This window comes from Bos indicus, chromosome 6 (assembly GCF_029378745.1).
Source record: "Bos indicus isolate NIAB-ARS_2022 breed Sahiwal x Tharparkar chromosome 6, NIAB-ARS_B.indTharparkar_mat_pri_1.0, whole genome shotgun sequence".
Taxonomy (NCBI): domain Eukaryota; kingdom Metazoa; phylum Chordata; class Mammalia; order Artiodactyla; family Bovidae; genus Bos; species Bos indicus.
The window spans coordinates 20,649,139-20,665,314 of record NC_091765.1 but is presented as its reverse complement, the minus strand read 5'-3'; positions in this window follow the sequence as shown (position 1 = coordinate 20,665,314).

The window sequence follows — 16,176 nt, the reverse complement described above, 5'->3', positions numbered from 1 at the left end:
CCTAGTCACAGGAATAGACAAAGAAAGGAAAAAAAAAAGCATCCAAATTAGAAAGGAAGAGGTAAAACTATCACTATCTGGAGGTGACATGATGGGATATATTTTAAAAAACTGAAGGCTCCACCAAAAAATTATTAGAATTAATAAGTCAATTCAATTCAGTGATGTTGTAAGATACAATAATCACAGAAATCTGCTGAGCTTTTATCCATTAAAAATGAATTATCACAAACAGAAATCAAGAAAGTAATCCCACATGTAATAAAATAAAAAAGAATAAAATGCCTAGGAATAAATGTAACCAAGGATGTGAATACTATAAGACATTGATGAAGGAAATTGAAGACAATAGAAATAAATTGAAAGATACCCTAAGTTCATGGATTGGAAGAATTAACATTGTTAAAATGTCCATACTACCCAAAGCAATTTACAAATTTAATGCAATTTCCTATCAAATACTCATGATATTATTCACAGAACTAGAACAAATAATCCTAAGATTTGTATGGAACCAGAAAAGACTTTGACTAGCCAAAACAATCTTGAGAAAAAAGAACAAAGCTGGAAGTATCATACTCTCCAACTTCAGACTATATTGCAAAACTACAGTAATCAAAACAATAAGATACTGGCACAAAAACAAATATATAGATCAATGGAACAGAAGAGTACTCAGAAATAAGTCTATATTTATATGGTCAACTAATCTATGATGAAGGAGGCAAAAATGTACAATCTGGAAAAAAGAGTGTCTTCAATAACTGGTTTTGAGACAACCAGAGAATTTCATGTAAAAGAATGACACTAGAACATTTTCTCACACCACACACAATAATAAACTCAAAATATATTAATGACCTAAACCATAAAACTCCTTAATTAGCAATATTTTTTGGATCTGTTTCCTCAGGGAAGGGAAACAAAAGCAAAAATAAGCAAATGGCTTTTGCAAAGCAAAGGAAACCATTAAAACAATGAAAAGTCAACCTACTTTTTCCAAAATCTTGGGAGAAGATATCTGCAAACAATTTGTCTGATAAGAGGTTAATATCTAAAGTATTTAAATAACTCATAAAAGTTAATATCAAAAATAAAAGCAATAGAATTTTAAAACAGGCTGAGGACCTGAATAGGCATTTTCCCCAAAGAATACAGGCACAGGAAAAGATGATCACCATCACTAATCATTAGAGAAATGCAAATCAAAACTATACCAAGATATCACCTCACACCTGTCAAAATGACTATTACAAAAAGATAACAAGCGTTAGCAAAGATGTGGAGAAAAGGGAACCTCTGTGCACTGTTGGTAGGAACGTAATTTGCTGCAGTCACTATGGAAAACAGTATGAAGATTCTTTTAAAAATTAAAAATAGAACTACAATACGATCCAGCAATTCCCTTCCTGGGTTTTTATCTGAAGAAAAAATACTAATTAAAAAAAAATACAGGGGCTTCCCTGGTGGCTCAGAGGTTAAAGTGTCTGCCTGGAATGCGGGAGACCAGGGTTCGATCCCTGGGTAAGGAAGATCCCCTGGAGAAGGCAATGGCACCCCACTCCAGTACTCTTGCCTGGAGAATCCCATGGAGGGAGGAGCCTGGTAGGCTACAGTCCTTGGGGTCGCAAAGAGTCGGACACGATTGAGCGACTTCACTTTCACTTTCATATTTACTGCAGCATTTTTTACAATAGCCAAACTATGGAAGCAACTTAAAGGCCCACTGACAGATAGATATACCCACCGACCCACCCACTTAAATACTCAGCCATAAAAAAATGAACCTAGAGCCTCTTATACAGAGTAAAATATGTCAAAAAGAGAAAAACAAATAACATATATTAACACATATATATGGAATCTAGAAAAGGAATGGTGATATGGATGTAGAGAACAAATGTAGACACAGAAGGGCAAGGAGAGGATGAGATGAATTGAGAAAGTAGCAGTTATATATATATATATATATATATATATACTTTTATGTGTAAAATAGCTAGTGGGAAGCTGCTATATAACACAGGGACCCCAGCCTGATGCTCTGTAATAACTTAGAGGGGTTGGATGTGAGGAGGGGAGAGAGGGTTAAGAGGGAGGGGATATATATATATATATAATTATGACTGATTCGTGTTGCTGTATGGTAGAAATCAACACAACATTGTAAACCAATTTTCCTCCAATTAAAAAATAAATAAACTAATGAAATTTTGCCATTTTCGACATGAATGGACCTAGAAGGTGTAATGTTTAGAAATATAAGAGAAAAATACTGTATGTTTTCACTTAAAAAATAAAACAAACAATGATAATGAAACAGAAACAGACTCACAGATACAGAGGATAAATTAGCGGTTACTAGAGAAGAGAAGCCGGAGAAGGCAATGGCACCCCACTCCAGTACTCTTGCCTGGAAAATCCATGGATGGAGGAGTCTGGTAGGCTGCAGTCCATGGGGTCGCTAAGAGTCCGACACGACTGAGCGACTTCAATTTCACTTTTTACTTTCATGCACTGGGGAAAGAAATGGCACCCCACTCCAGGACTCTTGCCTAGAAAATCCAGGGACGGGGGAGCCTGGTGGGCTGCCGTCTCTGGGGTCGCACAGAGTCGAACACAACTGAAGCGACTTAGCAGCAGAGAAGAGAAGGGTGGTGGAAGGGTCAAAATAGATGAAAGAGATTAAGAGATACAAACTACTAGGTATAAAATAAAATAAATGTTAGAGGATGTAATGTACATCACAGGGAATATAATAAATATTTTAATAACTTTCTCTATAATGTAACATATTAAAATATTGAATTAATATGTTATATACCTGAAACTAATATTGTAAGTCAAATAGACTTAAATAAAAAAAAATTTTAATGAATTAACAACAATCCTTCTCAACACTTTCAAAAAATTGATGCAGATAGGACACTTCCAAATTTATTTTACCAGGCTAGCATTACCTTGATACCAAACAAGATAATGACAATACAAGAATATAATATTACTGGGCAATATCCTGATGTACATAGATGCAAAAACCCTCAACAAAATATTAACAGATCAAAGTCAACAATAAATTAAAATAATTATATAGAATGATTAGGTTGGATTTATTCTAGTGATGCAAAGATGGTTTAACATCTTCAAAATAAATTAATATGATATTCCACATTAACAAAATAAAGGGTTAAAATCATATGTTCATCTCAACAGATGCCAGGAAGTCATTTGACAAAATTCAACATCCATTCTGATAAAAAACTGATTTAAAAAAAACAAAACCTCTCAACAAAGTGGGTATAGAGGGAATGTACCTCAACTTAATAAAGGCAATATATATAACAAAACACATACTCAATGATTAAAAGTTGAAAGCTTTTCTTCTAAGATCAGGAACAAAACAAGGACATCCACTCACCACCTTTTTCAACATAGTATTGGAAGCCCAAGCATTGGAAGCCCAAGCCAGAGCAATTAGGAAAGAAAAAGAATAAAAGAGTATCCAAATGGGAAAGAGGTTAATAGTCACCATTTGCAGATGACAGTGTATTTTCTCTAGAAGACCCTAAAGATAATACCAAAAGATGTTAGACTAAAAGAGTTCAGTAAAGTTGAAGGATACAAAAAATCAACATAGAAAAATCAGTTGCATCACTATTTACTGAGCTATTGGAAAGAGAAAAGAAGAAAAATATCTCGTTTACATTCCTATTTACACTAGCATCAAAAATAATAAAATACCTAGGAATAAATATAACTAAGGAAGTGAAAGACCAGTACATTGAAAACTATAAAACACCAATGAAAGAAATTGAAGATACAAATAAATGGAAAGATATTCTGTGTTCATGTGTTGAAAGAATATTGTTGAAATGTTCATGTTACTCAAAGCAGACTATAGATTCATCAATTCCTATCAAAATTCCAATGGCATTCTTCACAGATGCAGAAAAACATAACCCTAAAATTAGTATGGAATCACAAAAGAGTATGAATAGTCAAAACACTCTTAACAAAGATGAACAAAGTTGAAGACATCAACATTTCTGATTTCACGCTATATTACAAAGCTATGGTAATCAAAACCAGATGGTACTGGCAAAAAAAAATCTAGACACAGATTAATGGAACTGAATAGAGAACCCAGAGATAAAAGCATGCATATATGGTCAATAAATTTATGACAAAAGAGACAAGAATATATTAATACAATGAGGAAAAGACAGCCTCTTCAATAAATAATGAGAAAACTGGATATCCACATGCAAAAGAAACTGAACCTCTATCTTATACCAAACACAAAACTAACTCAAAATGCATTAAAGACTTGACTGTAAGACCTGAAACAGCAGGACTCCTAGAAGAAATCATAGATGGTAAGCTTCTTGACGTCAGTCTTGGCAATGATTTCTTCGACTGGACACCAACAAATCCATAAATTAACAAGTGGCACTAGATAAATCAAGAAAGCACTGCACAGCAAAAGAACCCAACAACAAAATGAAAAGAAACCTATGGAATAAGTCAAAATATTTTTCAATCATTTATCTGACAAAGGATTAATATCCAAGTACTAAAAACAACTCATACAGCTTGAGAGCAAAAAGCAATATGACTCAAGTGGGCAGATCTAAATAGAAATTTTTTGAAAGAAGATATACAGATGGCCAACAGATACGTGAAAAGTATTTAATATCACTAATTACGAGGGAAATGCAAATCAAAACCACAATGTGGTATCACCTTGTAGCTGTTAGAACAGCTATAACAATTTTTTTAAAGTATTGGCAAAGATGTGGAGAAAAGGAAACCTTATATACTGTTGATACAAATGTAAATTTGTATAGCCACTACATAAAGCACTATGGAGGTTCCTCAAAAAATTAAAAATATAACTGCCATATGATCTAGTAGTCCTACTTCTGTGTGTTTATCTGAAGGAAAGAAAACACTAACTCAAAATGATATCTGTACCCCATGTTCGCCTCAGCATTATTTACAATAGCTCAAAAGAAGCAACTAAGTGTCTATAATGGATGAATAGGTAAAGAATAAGTAAAGTGTGTGTGTTACATGTGTATGTACATATATGTAAAGTGTGTGTGTATTACATGTATATATACATATATGTAAAGTGTGTGTGTTACATGTATATATACATATATACTGGAGAAGGCAATGGCACCCCACTCCAGTACTCGCCTGGAAAATCCCAGGGGCAGAGGAGCCTAGTGGGCTGCAGTCCATGGGGTCACCAAGAGTCAGGCGCAACTGAACGACTTCACTTTTGCTTTTCACTTTCATGTACTGGAGAAGGAAATGGCAGCCCACTCCAGTGTTCTTGTCTGGAGAATCCCAGGGACGGGGGAGCCTGGTGGGCTGCCGTCTATGGGGTCACACAGAGTCGGACACAACTGAAGCGACTTAGCAGCAGCAGCATACATATATACATACACACTTCACACGTATATATACACACAATGGAATCTTAATCAGCCATACAAAGAAAATCCTATCATTGGCAAGAACATGGATGGACCTTGAGGGCACTCTGCTAAGAGAAGTGCCAGGCAGAGTAAGACAAACGTCCTACAATCTCACTTATATGTGGAATCTAAAAACTAAAACAAAAATGAACTTATGCATACAAAAAATAGAATACTGGTTGCCAGAGGCAGGGGTTAGACAGGGGTGAAATGGGGAAGGGACTCAAAAAGTACAAACTTCCAGTACAAAATAAATAAGTCTTGGAGATATACTGTACAGCATGGTGACTATAGTTAATAAAACAGTATTATATATTTGAAAGTTTCTAGAAGAACATATCTTAAAAGTCCTTATCATAAAAATGAAAAAAGTTGTAGCTGTGTGGTAACAGATAACTAGATTTATTGTGGTAATCATTTTACAATATAGACATATATCAAATCATTATGTTATTAACATAACGAAACTAATATAACACTATAATGTCAATTATATTTCAATTTTAAGAAGACATTCGAACAGGAAAGGAAGTAGTAAAATTATCTTTGTGTGTGAATGATATATTATATATAGATACATTATATATAGATATGATATATAGAAAATCCTAAAAACTCCACCAAAACCTGCTATAATTGATTTTAAAAATCAGTAAAGTTTCAAGATACAAAAATAAACAAACATATAGTAGACAGTTGTGTTTCTATACTTTAACAACAAAATATGTGAAAAAGAAAATAATTAATTTGCAATAGTATCAAAAACAATAAAATAGGCGCAAACTTAAACCAGGAGATGAAAGACACACAATGGAAACTATAAGATAATGATAAAAGAAATTAAAGAACACAAACAATTGGAAAGATTTCTCATGTTCATGGATCAGAAGAATTATTATTGTTAAAACATCCATGTTACCCAAAGCCATCAATACAATCCCTATAAAAAGTCCAATGGCATTTTTAACAGAAATAGAAAAAACAATCTTACAATTTGCATGGAACCACAAAAGACTCCAAATAGCCAACACAATGCTGAGAAAGAACAAAGCCAGAAACAGCACGCTCCTGGTATCAAATTATACCACAAAGCTATAGAAATCAAAATAGTATGGTACTGGCATAAACATGCACAAGGACCAGTGCAACAGAATCAAGAGCCCAGAAATGAACCCCCCACATGTAAAGTGAACTAATATTTGACAAAGGAACTAAGAATACTTAACATGGAAAAGGTAGTCTCTTTAATAAATGATGCTGGGAAAACTGGATAACACATGCAAAAAAAAAAAAAATGAAAATATCCCATCTTAGACCAGTCAGAAAAAAAAATTAGCTCAAATGAATTAAATATTTAAACTTAAAACCTGAAAACATTGTACCTATAAAGAAAACATAGGAAGAAAACTCTCTGACATTGTTCTTGGCAGTGATTTCCTGGATAAGACAGCAAAAGCAAAAAACAAGTGTGACTACAAGAAACTAAAAAGCTTCTGCACAGCAAAAGAAACAATAAAATGAAATGACAATGTATGGAATGACAAAATATTTTCAAATCACACATCTGATAAGCAGTTAGTATCCAAAAATGGTAGATCCTCCTCATCTGTGGGGTTCTAAGACCTCCAGTGAATGCCTAAAACTGGAGAGTACCAAACACTGTATATACTATGTTTTTGTCCTACATGTATAAATCTATGATAAAAGCTTAATTTATAAATTAGGCACAATAAGAGATTAAAAATGACTAATAATACAATAGAACCATAACAATATACTGTAATAAAAGTTGTGTAAATATGGTCTCTCTCTCGCCCTTTCTCAAAATATCTTATTGTCGTGTACTCACCCTTCTTCTTGTAATGGTGTGAGATGATAGAAAGTGTGTGCGTGTGATGAGATGAAGTGCGGTGAAGGACACAGGCACTGTAACCTACTGTTAGGCTACTACTGGCCTGACAATACATGAGACGACCATCTGCTGTAGGGGACCCTGGATCACTGAGCCGTGACGATGTCAATTGTTGGGGATCCTGGGAAGGACGCAGCAGTGAGATTTTATCATGCGACTCAGAATGGTACACAATTTTAAATTTATGGATTATTTACTTCTGGAGTCTTCAATCAATATTTTGGACTATGGTTGACAGTGGGTAGCTGAAACCACAGAAAGTAAAATCACAGAAAAGGGGGACTTCTGTATATGAGGAACTCCCACAACTCAATAGCAAAACAAACAAACAAACACAAAAATGAAAACAAAAAACTGAACTACCTGATGGAAAAATAGGCAGACACACTGAGTAAACAGTGTGTAAGTTTCCAAAGAAGACACAGAGGTCCAGCAGGTTCAGAAAAAAGTGCTCGACAGCACTAGTCACCAGGGAAATGCAAATCAAAACCACAATAAAATGATCACGTCACACCTGCTAGAATGTCTATCATCAAAATACAAGAGAACAAGTGTTGGTAAGGGTGTGCAGAGAGGAACCCTTGTGCACTTTGGTGGGGATGTAAATTGGTACAACCTCTATGGAAAATTACAAGGAAGTTTCTCGACAATTAAAAAAGGAACTACTATATGACCCAGACATCCACTTCTGGGTATGTGTCCAAAGGAACTGAAATCAGGGTCTCGTAGAGATGTCTGCATTCCTGTTTTCATTGCAGCATTACTCACAATAGCCAAGATATAGAAACAAGCTAAGAGTCTGCCAATGGATGAATGGATAAAGTAGATGTGGTTTAGATACTTAGTAGATATTATTCAGCCATGAGAAATAAGGGAATCCTGCTATTTGCAACAACTTAGATGAACCTTGAAGGCATCGTGCTAAGTAAGACAGATAAAGACAAATACTGTACCATCTCACTTATATGTAGAATCTAAAAAAGTCAAAGTAAGTAACAGAAAGTAGAATGGTGGTCATTGGCCAAAGGATACAAACTTCCAGTTATATGATTGACATGTGTGGGCATCTAATGTACAGAATGGTGATTTTAGCTAATAGTGCTTTATTATATACTTGAATGTTGCTAAGAAAATAGACCTTAAGTGTTCTCAACAACAACAAAAGAAATAACTGTATGACAGTTTGGAGGTGTTATATAAGCCTGTGGTGGTAATGATTTTGCAATACATAAATGAATCAAATCAACATGTTGCACACCTTCAGTATCAGTTCAGTCACTCAGTCGTGTCCAACTCTTTGCGACCCCATGAATCACAGCACGCCAGGCCTCCCTGTCCATCACCAACTCCTGGAGTTGACTCAAACTCACGTTCATGGAGTCAGTGATGCCATCCAGCCATCTCATCCTCTGTCGTCCCCTTCTCCTCCTGCCCCCAATCCCTCCCAGCATCAGAGTCTTTTCCAATGAGTCAACTCTTCTCATGAGGTGGCCAAAGTACGGCAGTTTCAGCTTTCGCATCATTCCTTCCAAAGAAATCCCAGGGCTGATCTTCAGAATGGACTGGTTGGATCTCTTTGCAGTCCAAGGGACTCTCAAGAGTCTTCTCCAACACCACAGTTCTTAAAGGTACACAGTATTTTGTGTCAAGAGGTCTCAGTAAAGCTGGGGGGAAAGGTAAAGATGGAAACAAGGAGATAAGGCAGAAGAAGGCCACTGTAATAAGCCAAGTAAGAGACCAGGGTGATAGATGTGATAAGAAGTGGCTGAATCAAGGATGTGCGTACGAAAAAACAGTGACCTCAAAGTTTTTGACTTAGGCAACTGGAAGATTAAAGCTGTCATTTACTCGGGAGGAAAGAATGAAATTCAGATGGGAGGACTACAGAAAGAAAAGGTTGGGGGTCTGGGGTGGCAAGAGTTAGGAGTCCAAAGATGTTGAGTTTAAGATACCAACCAGATATTCAAGTGGAGGTTCGGGGAAAAGTCAACTGGAAATAAAACCTGGAGTCCAGGAACAAGTGTGACTGGAGATTCAAATGTGGGAATCATCAGCATAAGATGATGTTAAAACCATTAGACTAGATAAAATCACCTAAGGAGGAGTATAGATAGAAAAGATACTCAAGGAGGGAGCCGTGGCTCATTCTAACATTCAGAAACTGAGATGTGGAAAAGAAATCTGCAAAGGAGACTGAAAAAGAGCTGTTAATGATGTAGGAGGCAGTAGGGAGAGATGGAGACAAACCACGTTAAAAAAGATTATGGTCGACATTCACAGGAGTTGTTTTGAGGGAATGGCACCGGCCAAAGGATAACTAGACAGAGTCGAGAAGTGGAGAAGAGGAGGGGAAGGAGAGGTGGGGACACTGGGAGTTTGGGGTTGGCAGGTGCGAACTATTACATTTAGTATAGACATACAACAGGTCCTACTGCATACAGAACACAGAAATATAATAGCCCGTGACAAACCATAATAAAAAAGGATATAAGAAAAGAATGTATATATGTGTACAGCTGAGTTACTTTGCTAGACAACAGATATGGGCACAACATTGCAAATCAACTGTACTTCCACTTGAAAAAATTAGATAAATTAAAAAAAAAAAAGAAGTAGAGAAGAGGGAATTTCAGACAGTGGTTTTTTCAAGGAGTTTTGCTCTGGAGAGAGAAGAGAAATGAGGGAGTGTCTGGAAAACAGGTGGAAGCAAGGTGAAGCTGGGCAACCACAGCACTCCGTATGCAGACAGTAACGGTCTGGGACAGAAGGGACACTGATGATGCTGGAGAAAGAGTGAGGGGAGAACTCTGGACTGACATTCTTGAGGTGGCAAGAGATTTCTTTAAGTTAAAAAAAAATGCTGAAGAAACTGAGGCCTGGGGCGGTAGAGTAAATTGGCTGAGGTCACAAGGCAGCAAGGGATGGACCCAGGCCTCTGCCATGTCTTGCAAGACGTTTCCCACACGCTCACACAAGTGCGGGCCCTGTGACTCAAGGCAGAGAGACAGGGAGGTAAAGGCCCACTGACTTGATAGACTCCTTTGCTGTATTAAGTAAATGCCATCTTATGACAAATATATGCCCCATTTCTAACTAAAGTGCTGCCTTTTCTTAAGCAGAAGTGCTGGTAGGTCTTTCATATATAAAGCTCATAACTAATGATAAAAAATGGGTGTAGTAACAGTTCATGCCTCAAATGCTCATTTGTAAATCACTAGTAGGCAGATTTCTCTCCTACCCCAAATGTGTACAGACGGTTTCTTAACAAGGAAGCATTATCATCTAGATACATTATAAAGACACAGACACTCTGTATCTAAGTTAGTATAGAACTTGGATAAGAGCAATCTTTGCGGAGGCTTATTCCTGTTTCTTTCTTTCTTCCTTTTTTTTTAAATAAAAGAATATAAAGCCTTTGACTGTGTGGATCACAATAAACTGAGGAAAATTCTGAAAGAGATGGGAATACCAGATCACCTGACCTGAGAAACCTATGTGCAGGTCAGAAAGCAACAGTTAGAACTGGACATGGAACAACAGACTGGTCCCAAATAGGAAAAGGAGTACGTCAAGGCTGTATTAATAAATAATACATTATTTATTACAAGGCTGTAATATAAATTGTCACCCTGCAATGTAACTTATATGCAGAGTACATCATGAGAAACGCTGGGCTGGAAGAAGCACAAGCTGGAATCAAGATTGCTGGAAGAAATATCAATAACCTCAGATATGCAGATGACACCACCCTTATGGCAGAAAGTGAAGAAGAACTAAAGAGCCTCTTGATGAAAGTGAAGGAGGAGAGTGAAAAAGTTGGCTTAAAGCTCAACATTCAGAAAACGAAGATCATGGCATCCGGTCCCATCACTTCATGGGAAATAGATGGGGAAACAGTGGAAACAGTGTCAGACTTTATTTTCTGGGCTCCAAAATCACTGCAGATGGTGATTGCAGCCGTGAAATTGAAAGACACTTACTCCTTGGAAGGAAAGTTATGACCAACCTAGACAGCATATTCAAAAGCAGAGACATTACTTTGCCAACAAAGGTCCATCCTAGTCAAGGCTATGGTTTTTCCAGTAGTCGTGTATGGATGTGACTTGGACTATAAAGAAAGCTAAGTGCCAAAGAATTGATGCTTTTAAACTATGGTGTTGGAGAAGACTCTTGAGAGTCCCTTGGACTGCAAGGAGATCCAACCAGTCCATTCTAAAGGAGATCAGTCCTGGGTGTTCATTGGAAGGACCGACGTTAAAGCTAAAACTCCAATACTTTAGCCACCTGATGTGAGGACCTGACTCATTTGAAAAGACCCTGATGCTGGGAAAGATTGAGGGCAGGAGGAGGAGGAGACAACAGAGGATGAGATGGCTGGATGGCATCACCGACTCAATGGACATGGGTTTGGTAGACTCTGGCAGTTGGTGATGGACAGGGAGGCCTGGCATGCTGGTGCTGTGGTTCATGGGGTCACAAAGAGTCAGACACGACTGAGCAACTGAACTGAAACATTGTAAACCTCAGGAAGATAGACATTTGAGGGAGAAAATAATTGAGCACATTTTTAATAAGGTCCACCTATGAAGTCACATTGAACTGGGAGTTAAGTGTAAACTTAACTCAGTTAGTTGGTTATTTCTTGGCCATTTCAATTGCAGTAACTCAGTTTATCTAATAATTATTATTAGATAATTATTGATTAAATCATCTAATCTCTTTAAGCTTTGTTTACACATCTGGTAAATGAGGGATAACACATTTGCTGCAAGGTTGCTGTGCAGATTAAATAAAATTATTTATATAAAATAATGTGCAGTGGAATGCCCAGAACATTCTGCTACACATGTAGTCTGTGTAGTCCACTTGCTTCCTTCTTGGGTTCCATTGCAGGCAGTGGGGCTGGTAGGAGGAAGGCCAGCATGCTGGGCCTGGCTCCTCATCACTAGCAATAGCTAAGCAAGTACATGTCAAGTACTGTTGAGCTACAGAAAAGCTACACAAGCATCTGCCTTCAAAGACTTTAGCACAGAGTCGGGATGACAAGCTTTAAGAGCAGCACCTATGCCTGACCAGGTCCCTTCAGGGGACTCTCACTGCTCCCAGGATCAAGGTCAATCTCCTGGCCAATGTTTACAGTATCCTTGGTGATGGGCCCAGGCTTCTGGTTCTCGTTACATCTTCTGCTCCTCCTCTGCCCCCTATCTTCAGTCCCAATTTACCCTCTAGACGTATTGACTCTCCTTAGTTCCCCACTGCAGCAATTCTTCGTGGAACATTTCCCAATGCCCAATGCAGGTTAGTAACTCTCCCCCACAGCCCTGCCTCCCATCTCACACCACTCATCAGGCTATAATGGCTTGCTTAGGTCCTCGAAAACAGGGCCAGGTGTCTCTAGAGGTCCTGGTTTTACTTCCCACCCCTCAATTCCCCACCTAGTGTCTGTCATATAAGAGGAATTCAAATGATACCGAATAACAATTTCCTAAAAGAATTTATTGTGAAGGGGTATCAATATAGGGTTGCAGAGGCTTGAAGCCCCATGAATGCTGTTGCTCTTAAGAGGTACAAAGCTCAAAAGGAGGAGACACAGACACTCAGCAGCCTAGGAAGGTGACACTTAAGCTACCTGGAAACATACAAGAGCTTTGCTGAGTAGCAAGCAAAGGGGAGATTCAACAGTAAATCCTTGAGAGGGAAAAAGAACAAAATGCAGAATGAAAGAATAACCTGAATCTACACAATAATCCAGTTTATCAAAATATATGTCCTGGGTACAAACTGTGTTCAGGGTAACTTGGCAGATAAATGAAAGCACATGGAAGAACCACCACCCTGGGAGGTGGCTTGTGCCTTCGTGTGAACAATGAAATAAAAGTGTGAAATAAGTAGTTGCCAAATAGGAGACCAAACAAGCCTCTCGATTATTCAGAGGAAAAAGGGGCCCCTGGGAGGGGCTGTTCCCAGAGGAAGCTGTGCACAAGAGGTGAGGTCTGAGCTGGGCTTTGAAGGATGGAGGAGTTTGGTTAGATAAATGTGTGTTAATCACCCAGCCGTGTCGGACTCTTTGCAACCCCATGGATGGTAGCCCACCAGGCTCCTCTGCCCGTGGGATTTCCCAGGCAAGAATACTGGAGTAGGTTGCCATTCCCTGCTCCAGAGGATCTTCCCAATGCAGGGATCAAACCTGGGTCTCCTGGATTGCCAGCATTTTCTTTACTGTCTGAGCCACCAGCGAAGCCTAGATGGATTCAGAAATGCTGTCTGACTGGCCCTCTTTAGGAAGCTCCCCCCACAAACTGTAAGATGGGACCTGTCTCCTCTGGACAGTTTTCTTTTACAGTTATCAAACGTCCGAGGAGTTGGAGGCAAGGGGTAAAGCAGACAAAATATTGGCTCTGAATAAACCTGAGTTTGATTCCTGGTTCTGTGCTTTTTGGCAGTTTCCTCATCTCTGTTAAGCAGCAGTAGTAGCAGGCCTCTCCCAACAGTGGCTGCAAGGATTGCATGAGCTAAGCGTGGGCATGCGTCCAGCAAGGCTCCCAGTGCACAAGAAGCCTGGCTCTTCCAGACAATTCAGAGAGGCTGCAGGGAGCGTGAATTTGTGCTTACCAGTTTAAAATCATTATCTTAGACAAGAGGAAGTGGGACAGAAAAGGCGAGAGGCCAGAGAAAGACACTTTTTAAAGAGTAAGATAAGCAGAGGAAATAAGAAAAGGCCACAAACATAAAACCCCAGAGAGTCTATATCTTTAAAAGCAACAGAGAGATAAAGGAAAGTGTTGAACTGACAGAGGAAGCTGATGACACTGAGAGAGCTCACCCCAAAGGCTTGAAGGCTTGAATAAAGGAATTAGTAAAGAGACCTAAGACAGAGGGCATACATTTCACCCCCCACCCCAAACTGAGAAAGTGAAAAATCTAAACTAAGGGTTAAATGTTGACAAAAATCTGTAAAAATCAGAAAATAAAAACCTTTAAAAAAAAAAAAATAATTGTAGGGAAAAGGAGAATAGATATTTGAGGACAGGTCATAGTAGGTAGCAAGGAAGAGGTGGTGTGAGTATAACCTTTGCTGGTGCTGGTGTTAGCGCTGTTCTTGCTTGCTGCTATCTTTCACAAATGAACGCAAAGGCAGGAGTCAAAGCGAGCCTGGAGTATTTATGGTCTACAGAAATGGAGAAGGCCAAATGTTGGCCCAAAGAAAAGCTAACAAGGAAAAAAAAAAAAAAATAACCCTTGCATCATTCTGAATGGTGTGTTAATAACAGCTGGGAAGTAAGCACAGTAAATCCCGAGCTGGGAGAGTTTGCCTCTGGAGAGAAGTTGCACAGATGCAGCTCACCACTTGCCAGAGGAATCCAGTTCTCAACTGGGGCTGATTCAAGCCAAGGTCGCCACCTCCTACATAGATATTGAGAACAGCTGGTGTGGAGTCGACCTCTAGCTGGGTCTCTGACCCGTGACTATTGGGACACAACGCAACAGAACGTGACTAGGAGACAATTCTTTTTGACTCTATCTGGGGTTGAAATCTGTAGCACACAGGCCGGGGGCCAAGTCTACCCTTCCTCTACTCCTGAGGCTCTGGGTCCCTGACTCACCCTTGGTGGCAGGGTGAGCAAAGGACCCAAAGGGTCCGTGTACATGGGGTTCATGACAGCAAAGAGGTCCTGGGAAGCTGTACAATCACATGGAACAGATGGCTAAAAGACAGCCATCTCCAAATCAGAACCAGACCCATTTTTCCCCTGGTTTGACCCCATTGCATTTCATTGCTAAGTCATGTCTGACTCTTTGCAACCCCATGGATTGCAGCACGCCAGGCTTCCCTGTCCTTCACCATATCCTGGAGTTTGCTCAAATTCATGTCCATTGAGTCAGTGATGCCATCCAACCATCTCATCCCCTTCTTCTCCTGCCCTCAATATTTCCCAGCATTAGGGTTTTTCCAATGAGTCAACACTTTCTTAAAGACATCCTATGTGGAAGAGGCAAATGAGAATAGCAGTCAATTTAAACATAGACATGGTTGACTGTGAGGCCTGAGTTCAAATTGAGGGTTCCATCAATTATGAGCGTGTAATTAACCGCCAAGCTAGTTAACCTCTCTATGTTTATCAAGAAAGTGGGGAAAATGATGCCTCTACCTCAGAAAAAGGGTTGAAGGGTTAAATAAAACTGTTCATGGATGTCAGTTCTCAGCACAGTGTCCATCACTATGTCCTCAGCAAATAGTGGTTAGGGAAGGTTGAGCGCGTGAGTGAGCGAAGTCGCTCAGTCGTGTCCAACTCTTTGCGACCCCATGGACTGTAGCCTACAAGGCTCCTCTGTCCATGGAATTTTCCAGGCACGAGTACTGGAGTGGGTTGCCATTTCCTTCTCCAGGGGATCTTCCCAACCCAGGGATCAAACCGGGGTCTCCCGCGTTGCAGGCAGATGCTTTACCATCTGAGCCACCAGGGAAGTCCCTAGGGAAGGTTAGTATTCCATAAATCTGGATTTTTCCCTGGCATTGATTAATTTTAAACTAAAACTTTTAGTTTCAAAAGGTAACAAAGTTCTACTACAAAAGCACTCAACATCATAGAGAGGAATCTCACAAAATGCTAAAAAAAAAAAAAAAAAGCCAAAAACAAAAAAGTACTGGAAAAAAAAGTCAAAGGTCTACTAGCAACCAAAAGAACACCCAGTCAAGAAAAAGACACATTCACAGCGGGAGGATTTTCTGTGCTGTTTCACTTGCCCTTGCCCTACCTCCTCCCAGGAAAGGCAGGG